This window comes from Oryctolagus cuniculus, chromosome 6 (genome assembly GCF_051225735.1).
Source record: "Oryctolagus cuniculus isolate XC-2025 breed Fujian yellow rabbit chromosome 6, ASM5122573v1, whole genome shotgun sequence".
Lineage (NCBI taxonomy): Eukaryota > Metazoa > Chordata > Mammalia > Lagomorpha > Leporidae > Oryctolagus > Oryctolagus cuniculus.
In genome coordinates, this window is record NC_142872.1 from 97318087 (window position 1) to 97331113 (window position 13027).

The 13027-nt window shown below is 40.0% G+C and overlaps 1 long non-coding RNA gene across 8 annotated transcripts in view; it reads left to right on the forward strand.

Moving 5' to 3' along the window:
- Positions 1-484: 484 nt before the first annotated feature.
- LOC138849921 (uncharacterized) overlaps positions 485-13027 on the forward strand; it is a 103107-nt gene continuing 90564 nt past the window's right edge. For 4 of the 8 annotated variants that reach the window (XR_011389131.2, XR_016235733.1, XR_016235734.1 and 1 more), the window contains exons 1-2: positions 629-1132; positions 1268-1392. This is a non-coding gene — a long non-coding RNA (uncharacterized LOC138849921). Of the gene's footprint in view, positions 1133-1267; positions 1393-1887; positions 1990-3874; positions 4857-13027 lie in introns of those variants that run through there. The other 4 variants (XR_016235729.1, XR_016235730.1, XR_016235732.1 and 1 more) reach the window with 4 other exon arrangements.

The following is a 13027-nucleotide window of genomic DNA, read 5'->3' on the forward strand; positions in this document are numbered from 1 at the left end:
CCAGGGAGTGCAGTGGAGGATGGCCAAGTACTTGGGCCCTGCACCCCATGGGAGACCAGGATAAGCACCTGGCTCCTGCTTTCGGATCAGCGCGGTGCGCCGGCCACGGCAGCCATTGGAGGGTGAACCAACGGCAAAAGGAAGACCTTTCTCTCTGTTGCTCTCTCTCTCACTGTCCACTCTGTCAAAAATAAAAAAAAAATAATAAAATATACACAAAAGCTAGCAGGCAAATCAGCCCTGTAGCAAGGTACAGTGACTCATTTGTAGTTATCTTAGGAGTTACCCTTGCGAATTAGAGGTGGCTGATCACCAACATTTTTAAAGGCTTTTTTTGTTAAATTCCAAATAAATTTTTACAAGCTTACTTATTCATGTCATTGCCTTAGTGTCAACAAATTGAGTGCCTCGTCATGTGCCAGGCACCCAGAGAGGCACTGTGTTCACAGAAACGAGTACAACAGATCCTGACTGCTAGGGAGTCACAGTCCAGCAAGGGACTTGGTCATGGCATGAGATTAATAATTAGTAGTCCAGGAATATCTTTACACATTCACACTTGAATGGATGCCCCTACTTTCCCATGCTCCCGTGGCTGCTTCAGGTGGGATTGCTCAATCAGCAAGCATAAAACACGCCTTGCAAGGCAAGTGGCTTTATCTGTGATGTCATTAATGAGCCCCGCCCTCCATTCCCACAAACCAGCTGGCGATCTCAGACACAGCCATACTTAAGAACGGGTACTTCTCAGGGTTTTCCTTGAGCTGAATCATTTCGCTGTAAAGGGAAGAGGATTTATGTTGTCCAACAGTTGTGGTAGGATGAGTTCCTGGATAAAAATAAAATGAGCCCTGCAAATACCCGGAGTGGGGAAGCACTACAACCATAGGAGAGATTGGCTTTCCCTGCAACAGCAGAGGTGGCTTTTGAAGACCACTGTGCCCTCTGCACTACTGCCAACAACAAGCAAATGTGCCAAAGTATAAACTGTCAGAGGAACAGCCTGAGGGCAGCCGGCCAGGCTGGGGGGCTGCCTGGTGACTACACTGCCGTGCCAGGTGCAGTAAATCTTGGCCTTGTCTCCACCACCAGGGATGGATGCAGTGCATGGCCTCTTGGGCTGCTCTCTCAGGTGAGTACTTTAAGTCTTCAGAGGTGTAAGCCAGGGAGGCTTAATGACCTAGTGACTCCACTCATACGCTTGAGTAAGAACTGAAATACGCCGAAAAGCAAATACTGTTCTCACTTGTAGCGTGATTTCCCGCAGGTGAAATGGGCCTCAACCTGCAGCATCCTTTCAAGAGCTTGAGTGGGTTTGGCGGTACCTTGGGATCTCAAGAGCATACAGCATCAGAGATAGAAAACCCATGGACATGGCCTGAAGCTGATTTTGTAAGTTCCCAAATAGGGGATTAATCCAGAAAATAACATGACTAAAATATCTTATGTGGATGTTAAGGTGGGGAGGCAAGGGAGATTGAGAGTAGATGCTCATTGTCAAAAGAAAACCAGGTCCACTTTGTTAGCTACTCAATGTGTCCTCACGCAAGACCATGACTGTTCTCTGGATCTTGACAAATGTTAAGGAAAGTAACTGAAATGGACTTTAAGGTCAGCGATATACCTTCTGTGAATAGCCACAAAGAACTGTTTCACAACCAACTTGAAGTTGTGTCATGTCCCACGTAAGATTATCTGAAATGACATCACTGGAAGTCTAACCCCTGTTCTCTCTTTGGGCTGAGACTGTACAGTGGGGTAGAAGAATGTGGCATGACGTGAATTGGGCCCACCTTTCAACTCTGTTCAGTGACCCTTATGGTTCATATAGGATCCGGGATGGTGAAGAACTTGTTTCCACTGCTAAATATTCATTCATTTCTGCAGGACAGAATTGATTGCCGGCTAAGTGGGCTAGGTGATGGAGTCAAGATGAAGAACATTGCAGTCCCTGAACTTACGGCACATAGACTCAGACACACACGCAAGGTGATGAGCAAACCAAGTGATAAGGGCAAAGCACCCAAGGGTGCTCCTTCTCTGCTCGCACGTCGTTGGGAAAGTTATCTACTGAGAACCAGGTGCAGGTTCTTGGCCAGCTGAGTGCTGGAAAGAGCTGTGAAAGGCCACAGTGGAAAAACGTGGAGGGTGATTGTGAACAAGTGATCTCGGGGAGGGTTCTCTGGTGTAGGTCTGGGCACCTTCAGCAAATGACAGATTTCTTTGATTTTAGTGGGAAAACATCTAGTTTTTCACTGAAGTATAACAATAGCTGGGTGTTTTTTTGTACATAGTCTTTTCAGGTTGAGGAAGTCTCCCTCTATTTCTAGTTTATTGAGAGTTTTTTTTTTTTATCATAAATGGCTGTTGTCTTTTACAAAATGCCTTTTCTTTTTTTTTTTTAACTTTCATTTAATGAATATACGTTTCCAAAGAACGAATAATGGATTACTATGGCTTCCCCCCCATACCGTCCCTCCCACCCACAACCCTCCCCTTTCCCACTCCCTCTCCCCTTCCATTCACATCAAGATTCATTTTCGATTATATTAATATACAGAAGATCAGCTTAGTATACATTAAGTAAGGATTTCAACAGTTTGCTCCCACACAGAAACATAAAGTGAAAAATAATAGATGATTTTTTTTTAATGATGATGAAATCAGATCAGACCTATTGTCATGTTTAATCCCAGTGAGAGTCAAGTTGGGAGTTGATAGTTTCTTTTCTTTTCTTTTCTTTTCTTTTTTTTTTTTTTTTTTTTTTTTTTTTACAGAGGATCAGTTTAGTATGCATTAAGTAAAGATTTCAACAGTTTGCACCCCCATAGAAACACAAAGTGAAATATATTATTTGAGTACTCGTTATAGCATTAAATCTCAATGCACAGCACATTAAGGACAGAGATCCTACATGAGGAGTAAGTGCACAGTGACTCCTGTTGTTGACTTTACCAATTGACACTCCTGTCTATGGCATCAGTAATCTCCCTATGCTCCAGTCATGAGTTTCCAAGGCTATGGAAGCCCTCTGAGTTCTCCGACTCTTATCTTGTTTAGACAAGGTCATAGTCAAAGTGGAGGTTCTCTCCTCCCTTCAGAGAAAGGTACCTCCTTCTTTGAAGACCTGTTCTTTCCACTGAGATCTCACTCACAGAGATCTTTTGCCAGAGTGTCTTGGCTTTCCATGCCTGAAATACTCTCATGGGCTTTTCAGCCAGATCTGAATGCCTTTAGGGCTGATTCTGAGGCCAGAGTGCTATTTAGGGCATCTGCCATTCTATGAGTCTGCTGAGTATCTCACTTCCCATGTTGGATCACTCTCCCCTTTATTTATTCTATCGGTTAGTGTTAGCAGGTACTAGACTTGCTTATGTGCTCCCTTTGACTCTTAATCCTTTCATTATGAGCAATTGTGAACTGAAATTGATCACTTGGACTAGTGAGATGGCATTGGTACATGCCACCTTGATGGGATTAAATTGGAGTCCCCTGGTATGTTTCTAACTCTACCATTTGGGGCAAGTCAGCTTGAGCATGTCCCAAATTATATATCTCTTCCCTCTCTTATTCCTACTCTTATGTTTAACAGGGATCACATTTCAGTTAAATTTCAACACTTAAGAATAACTGTGTATTAATTACAGAATTAAACCAGTCATATTAAGTAGAACAGACAAAAAAACTACTAAGAGGGATAATGTATTAAGTTGTTCATTAACAGTCAGGGCTATGCTGATCAAGTCACCGTTTCCCATAGTGTCCATTCCACTTCAACAGGTTTCCTTTTTGGTGTTCAGTCAGTTGTCACCGATCAGGGAGAACATATGGTATTTGAATTGTGTGTCATGTGAATTCTCTTCTTTATTTATAGAGAAGTTACCTACAGTGATGACTGTTGAACCAGCCTTGCATGTCTTGTATCAATCTCTTGATCAAGGTGTGTAATTGTTTTTAGACAATGTTAGTTTTGGTTTACTGATAAAGTCTGGTGGAGGATTTTCTGCATCTATGCTCATGAGAGATTGGTAAGGTTCTCTGTTTCTGCTTTCTGAGAGGTTGCAGAGAATTGGTATACTTTGAGTGTTTGTTAGGATTCACGAGTGAACCCACCTGGGCCTGCTGTGTTCTGTTTTGAGAGGTTATTATAGATATAGGCCTACTTTCTTCCTGTATGAGTTCTGGCAGATTAGAAATTGAGCCAGTTCATCTCAATTATAAAATTCTGGAGCATGGAGTTCTTCATGGCATTCCTTTATTATCCTTTTAAAGTCCATAGGATCCACAGAGATGTCCTTTATGTGATACAAGTTCTTTGGGTCCTCTCCTTTATTTCCTCATTTTGCCTGGGTAGAGGTTTATTAATTATATTGACATTTTCAAAGAATTGCTTTTGATCTCTTGATTTTTCTCTATTGTGTTCTTGTTTTTTATTGTTTTGCTTTCTGCTCTGATTTTTTAAATTTCTTCTGTCTACTTTGGTTTTAATTTGCTCTTTTTTTACTTGTGCCTTAAGGTGGAAGCTTAGATAAGTGATTTTAGATATATCTCCTTTTTGAAAGTATGTATTAAATATTATAAATTTCCCTCTTAAGTGCTTCTTTGCATCCCACAGCTTTTGATAGTTGTATTTTCATTTTCCTTTAGATGAAAATATTTAAAAATTTTTAGGTTTCTTCTTTGACCCATGTGTTATTTAGAAGGGTGTTTATTTTCCAAGAATCTGGAGATTTTCTTCTGGTTATTGACCTAGTTTAATTCCACTGTGGTCTGAAAGCAGTTGCTCTGTACTTTTTATTGTTAAGGTATGATTAAGGCCCAGAATGTTGTCTGTTAAATGTTGTCTCATGTGAGCTTGAGGAAAATGTGTATTCTGCTTTTTTGAAGCAATAATCTACAGATGTCTATTTTATCCAGTTAATTGATTCACCAACACTTCATGATTCTAGCCACCATAGTGGGTATTAAGAGCTATTTCACAGTGATATTGGTTTGCATTTCCTTTATGGCTAATGATGGTGAGCCTCTGTTGATGTTCTTATTGCACATTTATATATCTTAAATCTCTATGTGGATCCTTCATTTTCACTTGGGTTGTCTCTTACTATGAATTATAAAAATTCTTTGAGGAGCCGGTGCTGTGGCATAGCAGGTTAAGCTACTGCCTGCAGCACTGGCATCCCATGTGGACACAGGTTTGAATCCCAGCTGTTCTACCTCCAATCCAGCTCCCTGCTAATGTACGTGGGAAAGCAGTGGAAGATGGCCCAAGTCTTTCGGCCCTGCACCCATGTGAGAGACCTGAAAGAAGCTCCTGGCTTCTAACTTCGGATTGGCCCAGCTCTTGCTTTTGTGGCCATTTGGCGCAGTGCATCAGTGGATGGAAGATCTCTCTCTCTCTCTCTCTCTCTCCCCCTTCTCTCTAACTCTGCCTTCAAATAAAGTTCTTCATCCAATTTAGATACAAGTCCATTTTAAAAATATAGTTTGCAAACATTTTCTCCCATTCTGTGACTAGTTCCATAACTTTCATAATGGTATTTTTTAAAGCACAAAAATTTTACATTTTTATTAAACCCATTTTTTCTATTATGTTTCTGATGCATCTAAGAAATCAATACCTAACACAAAGTCATGAAGATTTACTCCTTTTTAATGAGTTGTATAGTTAAAACTCTCCCATTTAGGTGTCTATGATCCATTTTGTGTTAACTGTGGGTTTTGAGAGAAAGGTCTAAATTCTTTAAGATGTGGATATCCAGTTATCCCAGCAAAATTTGTCTTGGTAATCATTAAAAAAAACAATTGTCTGGGGTCAGCATTGTGACATAGTGAGTAAAGCCATTGCCTGCAACACTGGAATCCCATATGAGCACCGGTTTGAGTCCTGGCTGCTCCCTTTCCAAATCAGCTCCCTCCTGGTAGCCTGGGAAAAGCAGTGGAACACAGCCCTAGCATTTGGGCCCTTGCTACCCATGTAGGAGACCTCAGTGAGGTTCCTAGCTTCGTCCTGGCCTAGCGCTGACCACTCTGGCCATCTGGGGAGTTAACCAGCAGATGGAAGATCTCTTTCTCTTTCTCCTTCTATTTCTGAAACTCTGATTTTCAAAATAATTCTTTTAAAAAGTAAATTTCTGAACTCCCACTTCTGTTCCATCGAGCTTTGTGTCTATCATTAAACTAGTACTATATTATCTTGAATACTATATAGCCTTATAGCAAGTTTTTAAAATCAGGAAACTTTTTCCAGATTGCTTTATTGTTCTGTATTCTTTGTATTTCCATATGTATTCAAGGATTAATTTTTCAATTTCTGCAAAATGTTAGTTGGGATTATGTTGACTATCTAGATCAATTTGGTAAGTATTGCTATTTTAACAACATTAGGTCTTCAATCTGTGAATATGTAGTGGTTTTGATTTATTTAGGGCTTTTAAGCTTCTTTTCAAAAATTTTATTTAGCTTTCAGAATATAAGTTTTGTACTTTACATAAGTCAGGGTTCTCCAGACAGATAGAACCAAGAGGGAAATATATGGATATGGATAAAATAGGAAATGGATTAAATAACTATGGAAGCTCTGAGGTCCCATAACCTGCTATCTGCAAGCTGGATAGCCAAGAATGCTGGTGGTATAATCCAGTCTGTGTCTGAAGATCTCAGTAATGCTGGTGTTCATCTCAGAGTCCAAAGACCTGGGAACCCTGCATTCTCATAGAAGGGTGATGTTGTAACTACTGGCCCAAATCCCAAGGTATGAGAATTGGGAGTGCCAATATTCCAGGGTATGAAAAGATGGATGTACCAGCTCAAACAGAAGCAAACTTGTCTTTCCTCTGCCTTTTTGTTCTATTCAAGCCCTCAGTGGGTTGGATGATGACCAACCACATTGGTGAGGATGATCTTCTTACTCAGTCTATCAATTCAGATTCTGAGCTCTTCTCTAAACAACCTCACAGACTCATCCAGAATCTTTTTTGCCAAGCATTTCAGCATCCCTCGGTGCAGTCAAGTTGACAAAGTTAGCTATCACATACTTCACTTGTTAAATGTATTTCCATGTACTCTCTTCTTTATTTATGGCATTACAAATAGAATTATTTTTTTAATTTAAATTTTTAAAATTAAAAATTTTTTAGTTTGTTCATCGCTGATGTATGAAAGTACAATTGATTTTTGTATTTTATTCTTGTACCCTATTATCTTGCTGAACTCAGTATTTTTAAATAGGTTTTTAATGTATTCCTTAGGATGTTTCTATATACAAGATTATCATCTACAGAGAAAGTTATACTTCTATTTCAAATATAAACACATTTATTCATTTTTTCATATGATTTTCCTGGTTAGAACTTCCTATAAAATGTTGAATAGGAGTGGCAAAATGGACATCCTTTTCTTGTTCCTAATCTTAGGGATAATGCATTCAGTCCTTCATCATTAAGTATTAGATTGACTGTGGAGTTTTTGTTGATGGTCTCTATCAGATTAGGAAGCTTTGTTTCATCCTTAGTTTGTGTTTTAATCATGAGGGGATGTTCAATTTTTGTCAAGTGATTTTTCTTGTGATCATGTGAATTTTTTTCTTCACTTTCTTGATAATGTATTATCCAACTTGGTCATGATGTACTGTTTCACTTCTGTATTTGATTATGGACATTTTGTTAAGGGTTTTGGCATCCCTATTCATAAGAGATGATGTCTTTGATACCTAGATACATAAAAATCTCTTACAACTCAATAATAACAGACAACACCATAAAAATGGAGAAAGGATCCAAATAGACAGTGCTCCAAAGAAAATACACAATGGATAAAAAGACCATACAAAGATGTTCACCATCATTACCCATCAGAGAAATACAAATCAAAACCAGAAGATGGTACTTCAAACATACTAGGATGGTTGGGATCGAAAACTATTGGTGACAATATGGTGAATAGTCATAGTGTTATTATTCATAACAGTCAAAAAATAGAGACCACCCAAATATTTGGCAGGTGAGTGGATATTCCATTTGCATAATGGAATATAATTCTTCAATATAAAACAAAATGCCGTTACATACTACACATTGGATAAACTTGGAAAACATTATTCATAGTGCAAGAAGCCAATTGCAAAGACTATATAATATATAATATATAATCCCATTTATGTGAAAGGCCAGAATAGACATATATATAAACAAGTAGATTTGTGGTTGCCTGGAGCTGCAGTATAGACTAGGTGCCAAATTTGGAGAGGAGAAGCGTTTTAAAGAAATGGATAGTGATTGATAATGGATGCATGTGTTCTAAAATTGATTGCGGTATGGGTTCCACAACTGAGTAGGTCAATAGAGTAAAATTAGAACAATACACTTTAAAGGGGTGATTTGTATGGAACATGAGTTACCTGGGTATATGTTTATATAATGGTGTGTGTGTGTGTGTGTGTAATATGTAAGGAAAAAAGTACGAGCTCTTTACTTGCTGAGTCTTTCACATTCATTATACAGCTTCATGATTACAGCAATCATGTTAGAGGAGATTATTATTATCTACCACTACTTTACAGATGAGAAAACTAAGACTAACAGGGGTTTAGTAATGTGTCCCGGGTCACATAGCTTATGATAGATTCCAGATTCAAATCAGGCAGTGTGCCTATAAAGCCCAAGTGGAATCATAGACATCTCCTAGCTGACATTCTATTTTAGTTCATCTAACCCCTACCTAATTTTTCTATATCCTTTATCATATTTTTGTATCAGTTTAGAAAAAGAAATGGAGAATAAATGCTGTATAAATAATGTGAATAACCTTATAAATCTGTACCTACTGAAGAAGGAATAATGACCGGTGCTGGCTATTTCAGATCACAGCTCGGCTCCCCATGTGTTTTTCCTGTATGGACACATTCTTCAAGAGAACTCAGGTCTATGAATATTTTTTAAAAGACCTCTGGACTAGGTAGTTTAAAACACTGATTTGTGCTGCAGTGAATTAAGGCAGGGGCACAAGGCTCTATTTTCCTTTTCAAAAAAAAAGCTCTTTTGCCATCTGGTTCTCACTGTCCCCTTAACATAGTTTTCAGGCTATGAAATTCTGTACATCTTTATGAAGCTCAACATTGACCTTTAAGAGGGAAAAGTCTTATTTTATTATGCTGACACCACACATCATAACTCTTATTTTGCTTGGAGTTCTCCTTAAATGTCATCACCAACATGTGCAACAAGAGATACGTCATGTTTATGGCTAGAAGATTCCTTTTATTTCCAGTTATAGTTTTCCCATAAAAATCTCCATTGAAAATAATCTCCATGCAGTCATTGAATGTTATTGCTTGGAACAGAAATGCTAAAACAATTTGCTTATTTAGGATCTTGAGTTTTTCCAACATTTTAAAGTGTCTCAGTCCCTCAAGAAATAGCTTTTCAGCCAGAGCAGTAGTAATATTAGTCTGTGGCTTTTCTTGTCATGTACTTTATTGGATTGTGTTACCTCCATAATATATTTGTATTCCTTCCACTTGTATTAGAGTACAATGGGTAAATATTTCCATTTTTGACTCTTCTCTCCCAAGTATTTTATAGCTATGATTGACATTCTCTCAAGAGTTGTACTTTAGAATTTCTTGGTAGGATCTAAGAATAGTAAAAAGCATGGCCTGTATATTATACGAAGATCCAGAAAATACTTTTATATATTTTCAAAACTAGATATAAATTGTTTTGAAAGATTTATTTATTTGAAAGACTGTTACAGAGAGCTAGAGAGGGTGGTGGGTCTTCTATCTGCTGGTTCATTCCCCAGTTGGTTGCAACAACTGGAGCTGAGCTGATCCAAAAACAGGAGCCAGGAGCTTCTTTCAGGCCTCTCATGTGGGTGCAGGGGCCCAAGGGCTTGGACCATCTGCTGCTGCTTTCCCAGGTGCATTAGCAGGGAGCTGGATTGGACTAAGAGCAGCTGGGACTCGAACCAGCATCCATATGGAATGCAGAAGCTTCAGGCCAGGGCTTTTACCCGCTGCATGACAGAGCCAGCCCTTAATTTTGTGTCTGCATGTCCCTTCTTTATGTTTCTGTGCGCCTTTTAGAGAAAAATCACTGGAGAACTTGCCCAAGGTGACCACGAGCAGGACTGGAGGGTCCCTAGAGGGTCCTGAAGGTCAGTGTCTGAAAATGAAGTCTAAAGCACTGGGGGAGAGGGTGCAGGGGAAGCCGCTGACGCCACAGCAGGGAGCAGATGGCAGAGCAGCAGGATAGCTGCAGAGGGAGGAGTGCTTCGGGCATTTCCCACAAACAGTTGAAGTGTCTAAAACATGTAATCTAGTACAGTAAAAGGAGCGAGGCTTTGGAGTTTGGTCTCATCTTGATTAGTAAGGGGACTTGGATAAGTGCATTAACAGCTCTGTGCCTGAGCTTCTCATCTAAATGAGCATCACCCTCACAAACGCATCAATATCATTACGATAACTACCACTTCTTGAAGACCTCTTTCCATGGATAATCTTGTTTATTCACCAGTGTAATCCGAAGAGCTATTTTTATTATAATTTTTAAATATTTTTATTAAAACATCTTTTATAATATTGAATTGTCAACGTTATTTTTATTTGAAAGGCAGAGAGAAAGAGAAAGATTATTCATTTTTACTTCCTCAAATGCCCACAACAATCAGGCTGAAGCCAGGAGATGGAACCCAAACAAGGTCTCCCATGTGGGGCCGGCGCCGCGGCTCACTAGGCTAATCCTCCGCCTAGCGGCGCCGGCACACCGGGTTCTAGTCCCGGTCGGGGCACCGGATTCTGTCCCGGTTGCCCCTCTTCCAGGCCAGCCCTCTGCTGTGGCCAGGGAGTGCAGTGGAGGATGGCCCAGGTGCTTGGGCCCTGCACCCCATGGGAGACCAGGAAAAGCACCTGGCTCCTGGCTCCTGCCATCGGATCAGCGCGGTGCGCCGGCAGCACGCCGGCCGCAGCGGCCATTGGAGGGTGAACCAACGGCAAAGGAAGACCTTTCTCTCTGTCTCTCTCTCTCTCACTGTCCACTCTGCCTGTCCAAAAAAAAAAAAAAAAAAAAAACAAGGTCTCCCATGTGGATGGCAGGGACCCAAGTGCTTGAGCTCTCCTCTGTCTCCTTGAGCTGCTTCTCGGAGTACGCGTTAGCAGGGAGCTGGCACCAGGGATAGAACAGAGACTTAAACCCAGGCACTTTAACGTGGAATGCAGAGTGGCATCTTAAGTGATTCTTACGTTCCCCAAGTAGAGTACTTCATAGTGTTTCTACTCCAGGTGTGGCTCAGGTGCAGCAGCTACAGTAGCACCTAGGAGCTTGAAGTGTCAACCCACAGTCGCCATCCTAGTCCTACTAAATAAGGATCCCCCTAGCGAGATCTCCAGGTGACTTGATGGAAGGTACTGTTTGGGAAGAGCTGCTTGAAGGGGTGGTTCTGAGGTTGAGAGATACTAAATACCAGTGTCTAGCATTTGATAGGTACTCAGTGAAGCCTCTATCAGCATTTTGCTTCTTGACTAGGTTGGTAATGTCTGACAGGGCTGCAAGTATAGGGCTAAGGCAGAGGGCTGTATAGTTTCCCCTTCCTTGTGGGATCCATACCCAAAATTGTGTCTCAGTTTTTCAGCATGTTCCACCCAAACCTTCCTTTTCTGAAAGCACATGTTCTAGAATTTTCGTTGTCTCACCTCTATCAACTTTTCAGTTTGAAGTCGGAAGATACGGCTTTGACTTTTGGGTTGGCTAATTATTGTCTGTGACCTTGGAAAAATTAATATTTTTAAAAGTCAATTTTATCATTGTAAAAGAGTATATTGATAGAGATAATACATTTTATTATACTCAAACCTAAGAGTTTAGTCATATTTGCCCCTGCTTTGGTTGGGATATCAGTTGGACAAGTAAGCAAAATTAGAATCTCCCTCTGGCTATCAATCTCCCTCTAGCTATTAGTCTATTTTCTATTACTGTAACAGAATACCCACAGCTGGGCACTTTATAAAGAAAAGCTTATTCAGCACATAGCATTAGAAACTAAGGGTCCAGTCTTGGGTGTCCCCATCTGTTCAGCCTCTGGTGAGGCCCTCATGGCAGATGGAATCAAACTGGTAGGAACTCCTATAGAATAAACCACAAGGTGAAATAAGAAGCCAGAGACTGGGTCAAGGATTGCTCTTTTTTTTTTAAAGATTTGTTAACTTTAAAGGCAGAGTTACAGAGAGGCAGAGAGGGGAGAGAGCTGTGCCGACCAGATCCAGGAGCTTCTTCTGGGTCTCCCATGTGGGTGCAGGGGCCCAAGGACTTGGGCCATCTTCTACTGCTTTTCCAGGCCATAGCAGAGAGCTGGAATGGAAGTGGAGCAGCCGGGACTCGAACTGGTGCTCATATGGGATGCCAGCACTGCAGGTGGTGGCTTTACTTGCTACAGAACAGCACCAGCCCCAGGATTGCTCTTTTTATGACAACCCACTTTTGAAGGAACTCACCAGGGTTTAGTCCCTTCTAAGGATGATGCCTCTCTGACCTAGTTACCTTGCATTAGATTCCACCTCTTAAAGTCTCTACTGCCTCTTACTGCTGAGAACCAAGCTTCTAGTACATGAACCCTTAGGGAACACACTCAAACCATGTCCGAACCACAGAGCACAGGAAAGGAAGAAAAGTGTTAGAATTTATAGTTTGTTTATCTAAATCGTAAATACTAAAATCCTTTAATAAATTTTATGTCATTATCTGTTTTACTTTGACAATCAATTTTTAGAAATGAGATGTGTAATCTATAATCAAAAATGAAGTTTGAGAATACACAAAATTTTAAAATTTGCCAGCATCTTTAGGAACTCAAAAGTCTAAATTCTTAATTCTTGATTTACAGCAAATTTATAGCATTTATAGAGAAACAATTGACTTTCTTAATAACATCAAGATAGTTGATGGATATCCTTTTAATTCATATAATTGTTTTGCAAAGAGTTATTCAATATGTTAAATTTAGTGACACTTCTTAATGCACAATAAGGAAAACT